The 14,917-nt window shown below is 48.4% G+C and overlaps 1 protein-coding gene across 4 annotated transcripts in view; it reads right to left on the reverse strand.

The window, feature by feature from the left end:
* Positions 1–14,298, reverse strand: part of BACH2 (BTB domain and CNC homolog 2) — a 309,960-nt gene extending 295,662 nt beyond the window's left edge. The window contains exon 1 of one of the 4 annotated variants that reach the window (XM_036896821.2): positions 13,798–14,298. The gene's annotated coding sequence lies outside the window, so the exon portion shown is untranslated. The remainder of the gene's footprint in view (positions 1–13,797) is intronic. The other 3 variants (XM_057489419.1, XM_036896828.2, XM_036896826.2) reach the window with 3 other exon arrangements.
* Between the last annotated feature and the right edge of the window lie 619 nt (positions 14,299–14,917).

The following is a 14,917-nucleotide window of genomic DNA, read 5'->3' on the forward strand; positions in this document are numbered from 1 at the left end:
AGGGTGGGAACAGGTTATAAGCAGCTTTAAACACTCTGTTGAGGAGTTTATAGACTTCTGTAGGTAGCAAGAAACCATAGGTGACTTTTAAAGAGGGGAAGTCAATGAGTCCATTCATTCCGTCATTCAACAAATGTGTATTACTGAACACCCCTGAGTGTCAGACACTTTTGCACACACTGGGAATGCTGCAGTGACCAAAGGAAATGATGACCCTGGAGATCTGGAGCTTAGGTCATAGTAGCGGAAACAGATAATAAACAAGCAACCCACACATATGGGTGTCAGAGGTGATGAAATCTACCGAATAAAGGAAGAAGAAAGGAAGGGGGTGGGGCACCTGGGAAGGCAGGCACCCTTTTCCTCCACAGGCTGCCAGGGAAGGCCTCCCTGGGGGATGGGAGAGAGCCCGAGGTCCCTGCTCACTGTGGGTTCCACACTCCCCTGCCGGTACCCATATACCTCCCAGGCTGTGGGAGCCGTTTTACAGCTGGAAGACAATCAGAGGGTCCCAGTGCCCCTTCACACCCTGGGTTCACACCTCTGCCTCCTAATTCTCCACCACAACTCCATCCGATCCAGATCACTCTGGACCCCATCAGGGTTCTCCGACTCACAGCCGGATGGGAGCCATCTCAACCCCTTGTCTTTCTTGGCTGATTTCCTGGAGTCCAGCCCTGTCACCTCCTGGGCTTCTGAAGCTGGGGCCTCCCACGGGCCTTTATCCTGGTCTGCCCAATCCAGCCTCCCTCCCGGGACACACTGTCAGGTGCAGGCAGGGAGCCACTGCCGGCTTCCCTTTCGATTTCTTCGCCACCTGAATGTCTCCTCCCAGAAACCAGCCACGTGGAGAGATGGTAACAATAGTACCTGAGGCCACTGTGGGGGCCTCCATGAGCAACAGACTAGGGCCAAGGAGGGGCGTCATGTAAGTGCATGTGTGTGCATGTGGGTTAGACATGTGTATAGTGCATGCATGTGTATTCACATGCCCTGGCCTAAGAACAGTGTGAGAAAGGGGTGTGGGCATGCAGGCAGGAGTGAACAGAATCTGAGAGAACACACAAAGAAGAGGTGAAGAAATGCAAACACTTGCCAAGAGAGGGAAAGAAAAAGAGGCCCAAAGCAGTGTACTGGCAAGGGTAACAGGGGAGTTATTAGTATGAGAAACCAAAAATGTTGAAAAGATGGCAGGAGACCAAAACACAAAACCCGTCAAAACGAAGTGTGAAAGAGGCAAGACTGACACAAAACTTGAGCTAATAAAATTCTCATTTCATGCTTCCCTTTAAAGCATTTATTTCCCTGATCGAGCCTAAGGTAGTAAGCAAGGCACAGAGGCCCCTGGCTCTAGCAGCTAGGAAACAAATGACGGAACATTTCTAAAGATGAAATGTTCAGGAAGAAAAACTATAGAAATGTAAATGTAGATGTTGACCTCATATTCTAGCCATTCAGTTGCTGTCAGTACAAAATGCACAAAGGGAAGGCTCCTGGGTCAGGCCGCCGTGGGAAGGAGCTCAGATAGCGATCTTGAACGGTCTGGCCAAACTGCAGGAAAACGCAAACCAAAACAAGAGAATGCTCCCGTGGACAGATGCAAGTGAACAGGCTGCAGAGTATGAACGCCCCCCCCCCCCCAATGCGCCCTGGGATGCTCAGGGTCCCCGGGCAGCCCCTCGGCGGTGGCAGTCAGCACCACCCTCCTTGCTGTAGTGACCACTCCTTGTCCACTGGGCCATGGCCTCTGACTGGCATTTTCTGTTAGCCTTCCCCTTGGCATCCTTTGACAGTGACTCACACAGCACTGGGCTAGTCAGCAATACCACAGCCCTCCACAATCACGCTGTGTAGGAGGCAAGCAACTCGGGCGACTTAGTCGGGACCAGCTTTTTCCTTTCTCTCTTCAGGGAGGATTTGCTTTTCAGCCACATTTGCCTCAAAACACAGCTCTGGCAGGAGATGCTTACTGCACAGATTTCTGAACGATGAAATGATCTGAGTTTGGCGACTTGGTCATAACGAAACTAAAAACAGTAAGATGAAAAAAAGAGGAGTGTGATCATCATACCTACAAAAAACAACTTTATACTTGGGTGAAATCAAAAGATCAGAAAAAAAAAGAAAAAAAAAAAGCCCAAACGAATATTTTCCAACCTTTCACTAACAGCTAGGGCTGAAACCACATGTTTTGAAGGTTTTGCACTGCGTTATTATTAGAAGTCACAATTCTATTGATACTGATGAGTCATTTGTATCGGCGGAAACCAAGAACTTCCATCAACATCATGTTACACACAGTCACTGTGGCTTGGCTTTTTCTTTATTACTGGTCAAATCTGCATCAGAAAGCTTACTGAAGCTAAAAAAAGAGGAGAACTCAAGGGTGTGCAAAGCTTTCCTTTCCCCAGCTGATCTCACTTTAATTATCCTCTTAAGATCCTTTAGACTACTTTGATCAACTTCTATCTACAAAAGAGTGTTTATATATACAAACCTCAAGAAAGTAACATCTCACACATTCAGATGAAAATTACTGCAGTCCAAAAACAAACAGTGAAACCATCTCAGCAAACACATGTTGACTTTAAAATGACCCCAGGTCAGGTGGGGGTTTTTTTTTTTTTGGTTTTTGGTTTTACCTTGTAACCTTGACATGCAAGGGATACAAACAAAACCTGTCATCTCTGAAGGGCTTGAGCCACACAGAACAACTGTGAGGCCAGCCGCTGAGCACCCCCGCCCCGCCTGCCTACTCCAGGCACACGCTCTTCGGGAGGGAGAAGTGGGTCAGGTTTCAGTTACACCAAGCAATCGTAAGTTAAAGGTTCACGAAAGTTCCTTCTGTGAAGGAGGAAATAAGAGCATATTCCCTTTCACTTATTATCGTCCTCTCACCTCCACCCATCTTGAAGATACACAGAAAATTAAAAGGAAGTAAAAATCAGTTTTCCTGAGGGATTCCCAGATACGCTGTGACTCTTAGGCAGTCCCTATCGTGGTAGAAATATGACCAGTTTGCTGCCCGGCAACCAGAAGGCTGTGTTTGGCTGCTGGAAGAAGGGAACCCAGCTCACCAGTGACTGCAGCTCTGAGAAGAGCCTCCCAGTGGCTAAGCGGCCCCCACGCCCTCTGAGGGCGGCGCTGGCCTGTGGGCAGTTTACAGTGAGGCCAGCTGCGCGCTGCAACGACTGCATGAGTCAGCAAGTGCTCTGGGAGGAAACTGCTGACCTGCTAAATTACTCTTGCATACATAAGCTGCACACACCTACCCAGCAAAAACAAAAACAAGGTGCCTGCAAATCAGCAAACAGGAACCTCTCTACGCTTGCAGTTCCTATTTTCCAAGGTTAAACCCAAAATATAAATAATCTAGGCCACTGCTCAAAAGTAGTAGTCACAGCTAATAATAACGAATAGTGGTAATAAACAAACAACTCCCTCTCAGTGTTGTGATGTGTAGAAGAGTTGCACTCAAATCTCACGAGCCAGTTAATTTTAACTAGTTTTAATTTTAACTGGATCTAACTGCTTTTCCTCCCTTCTGAAAAATCAAAACAGTTGCCATATCGACCACAAGAACTGGTTAACAGACAAGCAGAGTTCCTCTTTTCGGAGGGGACTTATTTCAAGCCCACAATATCGACATGCTGAACATACATGGAAATATAAAATGTACTGTTTGATGTGGGAGACTTAAACCTGAAAACTAATCCAGATCCCCACAAATGTTATAGAGGTGATCACATCTCAGGTTTTACCCCACACATCTTTCGTCTCTGTTCTCTCCTTTAACACAGGATCCAAACATCTAGAGGAGAAACTGGTTGTCTGTAACTCAGAACACATTATCCTGTAGTGACAAGGCCATGCCAGTGAGACAGCACCCCTGGATAGGCCGTGAAGGGCGGCCAATTTAATATGTGAATGAGAGGTGAGGCTGGCAACTTCGAAAGAGAAAATAATACTAAGGCGACAGTTCCAAGACCAATTACAAACTAAAGAAAACAGTCTCGATTGACTAGTGTCTGAGGAGACGTCCCATTGGAGGGAGGGGAGGAGCCAGTCTTCTACAATGAGACCTTTGGACTGCATGTTCTGTTTCACTCTGGTTCTCTACTACGGTTTAATTGGTTAATTTCACTTTAAAATGCATGGCTTTCTCTTACTTTGGCATAAGGTATCATTAGAAAAATCTTTAGCTGCTGTGAGTACTGATTATTTTTTTGCTCCAAAAAAAAGGGATCAAGAGTTGTAAGCAAAAAAAGGAAGGAAGAAGGGCTACAAAGAGGGGATGCTAGAAAGAAAGGGGGTCAGGGAGAAAGGAAGGCACAGAAGCGTAACTAAACTACGAGGACAGTGGAAAAGTAGGAATTAGAGAGAGAGGTCCCACTAGACCGTGTTCTCTCCCAGACCGGGGGACTCTTACCCAGTCGGTGGGCAATCTGACCTACAAAGAAGAAAGAATGAGATGGAGCCCAGCAGGGCAGTTCCACGGACTTGCACTAGATGGCGCCATCAACTCAACATAGCATGGTTGTTGGAGGTATTTGCTGGTGGCGGGGGGCGAGGGGTACATGGAAGGCAGTTCACTCTTCACAACTGGGCATTTAGCAGGCAACACCTCTATCTGAAATAAACATGGTTTCATTAATCAACGAACCCCTCCAAACGTCTAGATGTTACCACTATGCTAACAGCACATGCCAATTTTGAAATAAATTTCTCTACTCAATTTTTATCAATTAAACTGGGAGTAGGGGGATGGGACCCACTGCTTTTTCCTTTCTTTTAAAATTCAACATCTAAGGAAAATAGAGTATTTCGGGTTCACTGCTACTGACTGACAGCAATTCCTAATTATAGACCAACTGGCTTTCCCCTGAAGCTCTGTTTAAATGTCAACACCACAGCATCTTGCCAGATGGGTTTATGTGACCAGATCCCAGTGTCTACCAGAGGAAGGTGGTGGTCACTGACATATGTATCGTAGAATTAAAAATCACCTGCAATTTATATTTTTAATATTACAATGGTTTATATCCTCTCATCTCCTTGTCTATTTCTCTGTCCCAGGGCTGGATTTATAAACAGCTCTCTCTTCACTCAGAAATTTCCTCCCATCACTAGGTTACCAGTGTGTGAAATTCTACTATTCCCACCTTTAGGGTTTTTATTTGTTTGGCTTTGTCTCCTAATAATATGCTGATGCTTCAGAATGAAGCAATGTACTAAGTATGCTCACTTTATTTATACCCTAGTGAAGTCATTTCATCAAATCCTTTTCTGTCACTGGTTTTGAAAGGCAAAGGGGGACTGGGTAAGGGCACTGGGTGGCCAGCGCAAGGCAGCAAAGCGCAGAGTGAAGGAGTTAAGGACAGAGAGGACAGAGGGAGAACTGACCGCAGACCTTGCCTTCTGCCTTTGTAAGGAAAGCAAAGATCATTTTTCCTGACTCTCTCCCAAAGAAATACATGAAAAGTAAGGGTTAACTCGAAGTATGTCTGCATTTTCCTCTTGCTGAATGGGTAATAATATCTTCTATAATTTCATTTTTTTTTTCAGTTTGACTCTTCAGGGCTCATTCATTTGTATAATATGGAATCTTGAACCCATATAGATATTCTACAAATCAATGCAACTAATTCTCAGACTATATCAGCAGCTTTAATTTAAGCTCATCATAGTTTTTGCATAGAAATCTTTATGCAGTCATCTGCTTGATTTTTTTTCATCACTTAAAGCCTCCAACAGTGACACACTAACCATCTCCCCATTTAGCCACCTCCAAAATTTGAACTAAATACTGAAGCATAAGCACAGTACACTCATGCACTCCATCATTTCCCAAATTGAGCTTCAAACATATGCTTAATGGTCCAGCAGCTCCCAAGAAAAATGCCTCTTGCCTAAAGAAGACCACTTGGGTCTTTGGCAGAAGGGAGTCAGCATTTTAAGCAGTGACCCTGCAAACCTGAGGTAATCAGGGTCACTGCCAAACCAGCTGCCTAGCTGAGTCCTTTAAACTATTCAAATCCCCCCATGAGAGTTGCAACATGCTAATCTGGCAAGATAATCTCTTCCTGAAGTTGACTAGAAGGAGAGCAAAGGTTACTTGCTTTTATCTGCTACTAGTAGCTAATATCTCTAATTAGGTGCTCTAATGGAATTCTGAATGAAATTCTTCCTCCTCAAGTTGAATGATCTACCTAAGATAGGAATGGTCTCTTTCTCCTTCCCCTACCTAATCAGAAAGAAAAAAAACCTAAAAACAAACTCTTCACCTAACTAGATGGTAGGAGAGTGAGCTCCAGGAAAGCCCTGTGGACAGAGCAGTGGAATCCATGTTCTGTCTAGGTCTTGTTTTGTCTTTATGTCATCACTGTCACTCTTCGATCCCCAAAAGGACACCTAGGCCTGAGCAATGCAATTATTAGAAAATGACTCACGCGAAAAACAAGAGATGTGTACTCCGGTACACTAAGAAATTATTTTCCAATTTGATCTTTCAGAAAGACGTCAACAAAACATCCAATATTTCAGAGTGAGATGGCCCATATTTATACGTTTGAGAACTGGTGGAGAGCAAAAACGAAGATGGGGGTGCACTGTGCAGAATAGCCTGGTGGCCAAGAGAACAGACGTCAGACGTCTAGTTTCCTGTCCCAGCTCTACCACTCATTCATTAGCTGGGTGACATCTGTGCCAAGGATCCAAACGATCACACTTAGCTCTGGGTTGTTATGAGGATTAAATGAGTTCATATGAGCAACACACACAGGCTAGCAATCATTGAAGAAAAAGAAAATAAGAGTTTAAGCATACAGTATAGTGAATTTGTTTTAAACAGACACTGTCAACACTCCTAAATTGTGCAAATATCTAAATAATCATTCTTAGTCAGGCAGAGGCTGGAGACCCTGTTGCTCTGGAGTAAACAGAAGTTTCAGACAGAAGCTAGACTTAACATTTTCTCTAAAGATCCTTGCCCAGGTCCCACGACGACCAGCTAAACCAGGAGATAATGTCTGTGTAGCTTGTAATCATTTAACTATTGTCACAATGACCCTAAATATGTTCAAAATAAGAATGCTAACTTGGATTTCTCTTTTCCAAGTATGAAAATGAAGAGTATTCTTGGCAACTAACAAGTCTGTTTTTATCAGGTTCTAAAGACACAGGTAAATAAATCAATTTTGGACTCTGTATACAGGAACCATTATTTGCCAAAATGGCCCCAGGGGTTATATCATGGTTTATGCAATACTCCAAAGGGCCAAAGACAGTAGTGAGTTAATAGGATTAGGAGGCTGGGGGAAAGAGCAAACCCCAAGTTTCAGACCCGCCCTGCCTGCTGCTCACTCCACAGTTCCTCAGGGAGGGCTGCCCTGCCCACCTAACAGGGTGAGATCTGCCCACGGCACTCTCTGTTGCACCCGTTCCTTCACAGAGCACACAGTGGGCTGTCTAGTACTATCTGATTAATGCCACCCCCTTACCAGATGGTATGCCTCATGACTACAGGGACCCAGACTTGGGTGTGCTCCCCATAGCACCCTGACTAACACCATGTCTGCCATAAGAACAGCTGACCCTTCAACAACACAGGTTTGAATTGTGTGGGTCCACTTACATGTGGATTTTTTTCAATGAATATACTGGAAACATTTTTGTAGATTTGCAACAATTTTTTAAAACATTTTTTTCCTCCAGCTTTGTTTACTGTTAAGAATACAGTATATAATACATACACAAAATATGTGTTTATCAACTGCTGTGTTATTGGTCAGGCTTCTGGTCAACAGTAGGCTGTTAGCTGTTTCGGGGGTCAAGACTTAACACACGTGGATTTTTGACTACATGGGGGGTTGGTGCGCCTAACCTAAGCATTGTTCAAGGGTCAACTGTATGTTAGTTCAGTGGATGAATGAGACATCTGCCTCTAAAGAATGACACTTCTGGACACATGGCCCATCATGTGGTATCCATGAGCTTCTGTTGCTCAGGGGAACACAGGATGGTAAGAAAATTAAAATTGCCAATACTGTGTGGATACTGGGATAGTAAGGAGTGCTGAGCATGCGCCTTCTTCCCTTTGTTTGCTTACTTACAGAATGTGAATAACCATACTGGGCTCTCCCACCTTTAAACACCAAAGTGAAAGTCTAAGCCTTCTATGAGTTACACTCCTGGACAGTCCCAAGGAAATACGTGAAGCATCTGCAAAGTGACCAGGGACAGGGGAGAGAAGGATGGTGCAAGACTAGAATTGATGGAGGACTTGGAAACTCAAAAAGCTTTCTTTTGAAACCAACCTAGAGTGTGTCTACCTTTCCAGCGGCAAGCTGGGGAAACAAATGAAGAATGAGGAAAATTATGAGAAGTATGGGAGAACTAGAAGGTGGAAGATTTAAATGCTTGGGAGAGGAGAAGATGAAAACTGACACAGGACGGGAGGTAGCCAGCCACCAAGTGCCGGCTCTCGGTGGGGGTGTGGGGCCATCAGCAGGGTGTCCTATAGCTTCAGGGGAGGAACAATAGGTCAGGGAGGAAAATGACACATCTCAAAACCAAAGGACAATTTATTACCAGGCTAAGGAACAAAAGAAGTTAACCAAGGGAATATGCTGGGGAAATGGTGATTATGAAGTCACTGGGGAGGACCGAGAGACACTTGGGCTGTAATTCCACTGACTAGAATGAATGAGTACATGAAATGCTTTCAGATTGGGGAGATTTATTATTCTGGAAGAAAAAAGGGCCCAAGTTCAAACCAAGGCAAAAATTCCTGCCTCATTTTTGACGTAGTACCACTAGTAGGACAAGGTTCAGGTTCAATTCCATATTCTTTAGAAAAGAAACAGTCCTTGAAAAGGACACAGCAGTGATTCTGAGGGTACTCCCAGCATTAGGGAAGCTGAGCGGCCAGCTGTTGTAAGGCTGTTTCAGTTTTAGATAGACTGACGTGAAATTAAGAAAAAAGAAGAGAAAAAGGGTAAAAGGAAAACTGATGAAAGGACCAAGAAAGGGCTACTTTTCTATTTAAATGTCATCCCAGACAACAAAAGGGGAGTAATATTCTGGGCAATCTTAACCGCGTTTACAAAATGTTTAGTTCATAGCAGGTTTCAATTTGGACTTGAACAATTTGTAAATATTTACATACAATTTAAAGACGGGACAGGAATTGATCATACACGGTCACTGACAACACAGGGGCGATTGTCCATCACCCCCAAGGCCTTAGAGCTGCTTTCCCCAACACGTCTCCAGCTTTCCCAGAAGCTGCTTAGCTTATTTTCCAAAGAAATGCCAATCTTTGCAGCCACCTCTGACCTCTGAACTGCTAGGGCCTCTGATAAGGTCACATGTCACTGGAGCTTCTTCAATACCCAGACAGGGAAGGAAGAGGGACAGGGAGGCAGGTGCATCAATGTTTGCTTGACTGCAGATTCTCACAAGCATGTTGCCTCCTGTACTGTCCTAGTACCTGAGCCTCGGGACCACATCCTCTGTGTATGGTAGGATATACACCCCACACCCAGTCACTGACTCAGGGTTGAAGTGCATATACAGAATAGGCAAATACCCTTTAGACAGTCAAGAAAACACATACTGCATTCAGATAGAATCTTTCCAATATAAAATGAGAACCTTCCTCTTCTGCAGAACAGGCACTATGCGTCCTTCACAGGGTTGCTTTGAGAAGTCAGTGAGATTAGTACAGGTAAAGCAGTCAGCGCTGTTTCTGGCACGTGGTGAGCATTCAATAAATCACAGCCGTTATTTTAGTGGGTGTTCTTCAATGTCAAATTCTCATGGAGGACCTCAGGCATTAAATAGCCAAGTTTACTCCATCTGGTCAATAACAACTAAGAAGGCAGGTGTTACAGAAGCAATAGATTATTTACCTGCAGGGGATTACACGATGTCCATGGTATTAATTATTTGTCCTTATGTGCTGTACTCTGTTAAAAAGAAAGCTAACAATCTTTGAGTGGGGCTCAGTGTTGATTCTCAGTTTAGTTTTTCTTGCACCTCTCAATTTTCTCTACAGCTGTAACCATTCATTTGGTGGAGATTCAGAAATCATCTGCTATGTGCCAGGTCTTTAGAAAATAGCTAAGTACAGAAATATTAAACAATACAATGTTTTAGCCCATTCAGTGGTAGAAGATAGGCTGCTAGCCTGCAGGCCAGATCTAGCTCTTAACACATATTCCTATGCAACATAAAAAAAAAAAAACCAACAAAAACCTGGAGCTAATATTTAAAAATTAGGGATTCTACATAAAAATCCAAATACCTAGCTTCCCTTGGAAAAAAATCAGATGATGTGGCAATGAAAAGCCAGTATTTCCACCTCTTCTTGCCTGGCAACAGTTAAGAGCAAGGTAGTGACCCTCTCTGCCACTCCACGCTATGTTCCGCTCCTCACCAGAACTAGTGAAAAATGAAAATGAAGGGCCCCCTGTTCAACAATTATTAATTTCAAGAAGACAGTAGCAGAAGATTAAACCAAGTGTGAGGTCCTTCTGAGCAGAGGAGGGGGAAGGGGGCCCTGTGCAGGTCACAGGCGCATGAAGCTGGGCCTGCCCCCCAAGCCCTCAGCCAAACAGGAAGGGTATTTATGCCTTAGTATTCTGTCATTCATTCAGCAATCCAGCCAGTATTTACCACAAGCCAGATACTGTACCCACTGCCATCTGAGGTACACAAAGTAGGGCAGTGGAGTCCTGCACGACTGAGCTGGAGAGCCACCAGGATCTCTCTCCTCCCTTGTTAAATCTGGATCCACACCAGAAACACTAGGTGAGAGTTAATCCAAGTAAAATTAAACTGCTCCCAACAATACTGATTGGCCTGAGTTCTTTTGTTGGCGTCCCTGGAGCCTTGATCACAAATTCTGAGGAACAGCTCACAAGTGCTAATGAGTAAGTCCCCTTGGCTGTGCAGACAGTGGGCCCAGAAGTGAAGGGCTGGCCTAAGAGAGATTTGAACGTGAACCTGACCATCTGGCTCTCTGTGACTCACTTTGATCACAAAATGAATTGCAACAAATTGAAGAGCACATGGCTAGAGTTAATTGTCTCATCTGTAATCTGAACCTACTCTTAAGCAGTTATTATGACCCTCTATCAGGTGGAAACGTTTCCTACCACCGCTGCAAAGTGCATTTCCTGATGAACTGTAATGGATCATTAAATTCCATATCTGAATAACAATACTTTGCACTTATGCAATGCCTTTCATCCAGGGATTTCAAGGCAGTTTGCAAATAATTAAGCCCCTCACACAGCAGCCAGAGGTGAGTGACTGGAAGGGACTTGCATGAAGACACTGAGTCAAAGGCATAATTCAATAGAAAGAGAATAAATGGCTTCCTCCCAGTCGCTAGCAATCTTGCAAAGTGAAGGGTGCTGGGGAGGAGGGAGGATTTCCTCCCTCCCATTCTGCCTTACCGCTTATTCTCTATGACAGATTCTCATAGGCAACATACAAAGAACAAAAAAGTAACTAACAGGGTTGTTCATAATTTAGCTGAGTTCAGACATCCACACATATGAGAAGAATGTTTTTCCATATAATCCTGGCATATACAATAAGAACTGACATTTTGATCCACCTGCAGAATCCACAGATACCAGAATTAACTCAACACTGTTATGATTACCAAATGGCAAACCTAGTCTTCCAAAATCCCAAAGGAAAATATTGCTCTGCACAAATAAAGTATGCTCTAACAAAAGGCCTCTATTCCAAGGCTGCATATTCCATTTATGCGCCCCCGTCCCCACCGTTTGAATAATATTAAGTTACAGGAATAGCAAATAAGACAGAAGTGGGCAATCAATGCATTTTTTTTAAACCGGAACATTAGAAGGGAAAAAACTTTTCAGCCACTCTTTAAGTTTTAGGGTGAAATAATAAACTCTTGAAAAACTGAATATATGATGCAAATGCTGACAGACCTTTCACTGGAGCAGTCTGAAGCAACACTGCAATTTTGCAATCTCTCTTACCGAGTAAAGACTAATTCTAACAAGATGTCATTTTGACTCACGTTTATTACTACCTGAAAGAATGAAGAATGCCATTTACTCGCGAGCTGCCGGAGAGCCAGGGTGGGGCAATCTCACATTTTAAGCAAGACGACCGCTGCTTTACCAAAATAGCCCTCTCTGCTGAAGGAGTGGCAGCCTTTCACGCTCAGTTTCTTTCATGTCAGCCAGAGCCTTCGCAGCTCGACATGCCTTTCCTACACGTTACATTTTAATGATCTGAGAAACCTCTATCGGTGTTAACATCTCTAATTTTACTCTAAACAGAAAAAAGCAAAAGATCTCATTAGGCATCTTCTCCGCCAAGGTTCCCACTAGGCAGGAAGGGATTTTTATCTAAAGTAATTACCCTTTTTAGTTAAATACACTCAACAGATGAAATTTACACAGAGTGAGAGACTGCAGCCCTAGATACACAGCGAAGGTGAAAACCAAGGTACGCCGCGTGTCGCTACCCGCGCGCCCGCGGGGAGTCTGCGGCTCAGTCGGGGGTAGGGCGGGCGCCCCTGTCCTCTCGTTCCCCAGGGGCCACGGGTCGCGGCGATTGCAGTGACCCGGCGGGCGAGCTACGAGGAGCGCCTTCTCCGGCCACAGACAAAAACCATCTCGACCACGGCTGCTCCAGAACTTCACCCCAAGTTGTCAAACTCGCCTACACGCGACAGGGTGCTGGGGTTGGCCCCTGCGCCCACGACCCCCGAAGCCAGGGCTGAGCCTCTGCCACTTCCTCCCACGATCCGAGTTCTTGCAGATCCTTGGCCAGACGGAGGTCGCCGAGATGCACACTCGGGTCCCTCTCGCGGGCGGCAGGGGTAGTCCACGAGCGCCGCCCGCCGCGCTCTCCCGGAGCACCCACCGGGTGGGAGGAGAATTGCGAGACCCACGGCGAGCCAGGGCCTGGGGAGCTGGGGGTGTCCCCTGGATAAACTCCTCTCCTTGGTGGCCCTGGAGGGGTTTCAGGAGACTGAGGGGTGGGGAGGGAGAAGAGGGTATGTGTGAAATGTGTCTGTTACACTTCGATTCCGTGCAGGCTCTCCGGTGCAGAAAGGTGCCAGGTTTTCCTCTCTGAAGGCTTTAGCCCCACTGTTTGGACTCCCAGAGACGCAATCCGATAACCCGGTCATTGGCCAGTAGGAATACCACCCACCCTGCAGCCCAAGACCCCCGCCTGCCTCTTACCGGCACCCTAAACTTGGGCTTTGATGCCCTGCCAGCCGCGGTGGTCTCCACTAGCCGGCGGTGACTGACAGCTGGGCGCGAAGGCGCGGCAGACGCGGCACTGGCGGGGCAGCCCCGGGCAGGGACTCGGCGGCGGGCCTGGCGCGGGGATCGCGGGCCGGGGCGCCCGGGCCTCGCGGGGCCAGGAGCAGGGCCGCGGGTCTGACAGCTGCTCCGGCTACCGCGGACGCGCGCCTCCCTCCAGCCCGCCCTCCGCACGCCTGACTTATTACCCTCTGCTCCTCCTCCCCCTGCTGTTCCAAAACACCCGTCGACGCGAGCAAAATACAATGCCGCCTCGCCCGCCGTAAACAGCCGGGCGAGGGGGCGCACGGCCGCCGCAGCGCGCCCGCCGGCTCGGCTCCCGCCCGCTTCCCGCTCCTAGAAAATGCCCTGCAAGCCGGCTGGGCGCTCGGCGGGCGGTCGCGCGCCGCTCCCGCACGCCTCCCCGCCCGCCGCGCGCGCGCGCTTCCCCGGTAAACTTGCCCCGCCGCCCCGCCCGGCGCCGCAGGCTCACCTCGCCGGAGAACTTTGCGTCCTTTGCCGCCTCCTCTTCCCCGCGTCTCCCCAGCGCGCAGCCCCTCCCGGCAGCCGGCGCGGTGGGCGATTCGGGGGTCACCGAAAGCTCGCGGAGAGGACGCGCATCACATGGCAGCTCCTCGCCAGACCCCCGCGTGTGCCGGGGCGGGGGAGGGGAAGGGTCCAGGGCAGGCCGGGGAGAGGGCGAGGGGCCGGCGGCGGCGGGCGGGCAGGCGGGGGACGCGGGCGGCGGCGGGCGCTCTCGTTGGCGGGGGTGCGGCCGCGGCCCGGGCGTGCGCGGCCGCTGCTGCTGCTCCGGCGGCGGCGGCGGCTCGGCGCTGTTTGCTCCGCGCCGCGCGGCTCGCGCTCTCCCCGGAACGCCCACACTCTCAATCGCTACATTGTTGACATTCGGCGCTGACGTCACCCGCTCCCCATTCACAATAACTTTACGGAGCCGGGCAGCGCACCTCCCGGCCGCTGGGGCGCCGTACGCCTGGCGACTAGCGTAAGGCGCTCCGCGAACGGCGCTCGGGGGACGGGGGCGGGGGCGGGTGCGCGCGCTCCGCCGGCTCGCGGGAGGGGGCGCGCCTCTCTCCGCCGCCGCCGCCGCCGAGTTCCCCGCTTTGTGCGGCCGCGCGGCGGGAGAGCCCCCGGCTTCCTGCGCGCCTGGCCGGCTGCCTCGGCCCGGCCTTGCCCCGGACTCGCGGAGGCCTTCGAGGCCAGGGCCGGGGGCGGGCGTGAGATGAGGGTAGTGGGGCACGTGGGGAGGGGGGGCAGTGCCCAGGTCCCTACGCCCAGGAAGGGGAGCCGGACCTCGAGACCTGGGATACCTGGGCTGCCCGGCGTTTCTCAGGAGGGGCAGGAGAGGATGCTCCACGGGCCCCCACAAAGCTGACCAGATCCCCCTCTTGGGTGAGGAGGGGCCGACGAGGAGTTCGGCCCCATGAGCAATGTTGACATTTGAATCCTTACCAGGAGGGCCTCGGCCTGTCCCACCGAGCGCGCCTCTCCGCCCGCACGCCAGGGTTTTGAAGGGGCGCCAGCGATTGCGCGGTGAATGGAAAGGCTACCCTCAGCTCCACCCCAGCTCCCACCGGGTTGCGCCTCTCCCCCTG

Source organism: Manis pentadactyla, chromosome 12, assembly GCF_030020395.1.
Source record: "Manis pentadactyla isolate mManPen7 chromosome 12, mManPen7.hap1, whole genome shotgun sequence".
Lineage (NCBI taxonomy): Eukaryota > Metazoa > Chordata > Mammalia > Pholidota > Manidae > Manis > Manis pentadactyla.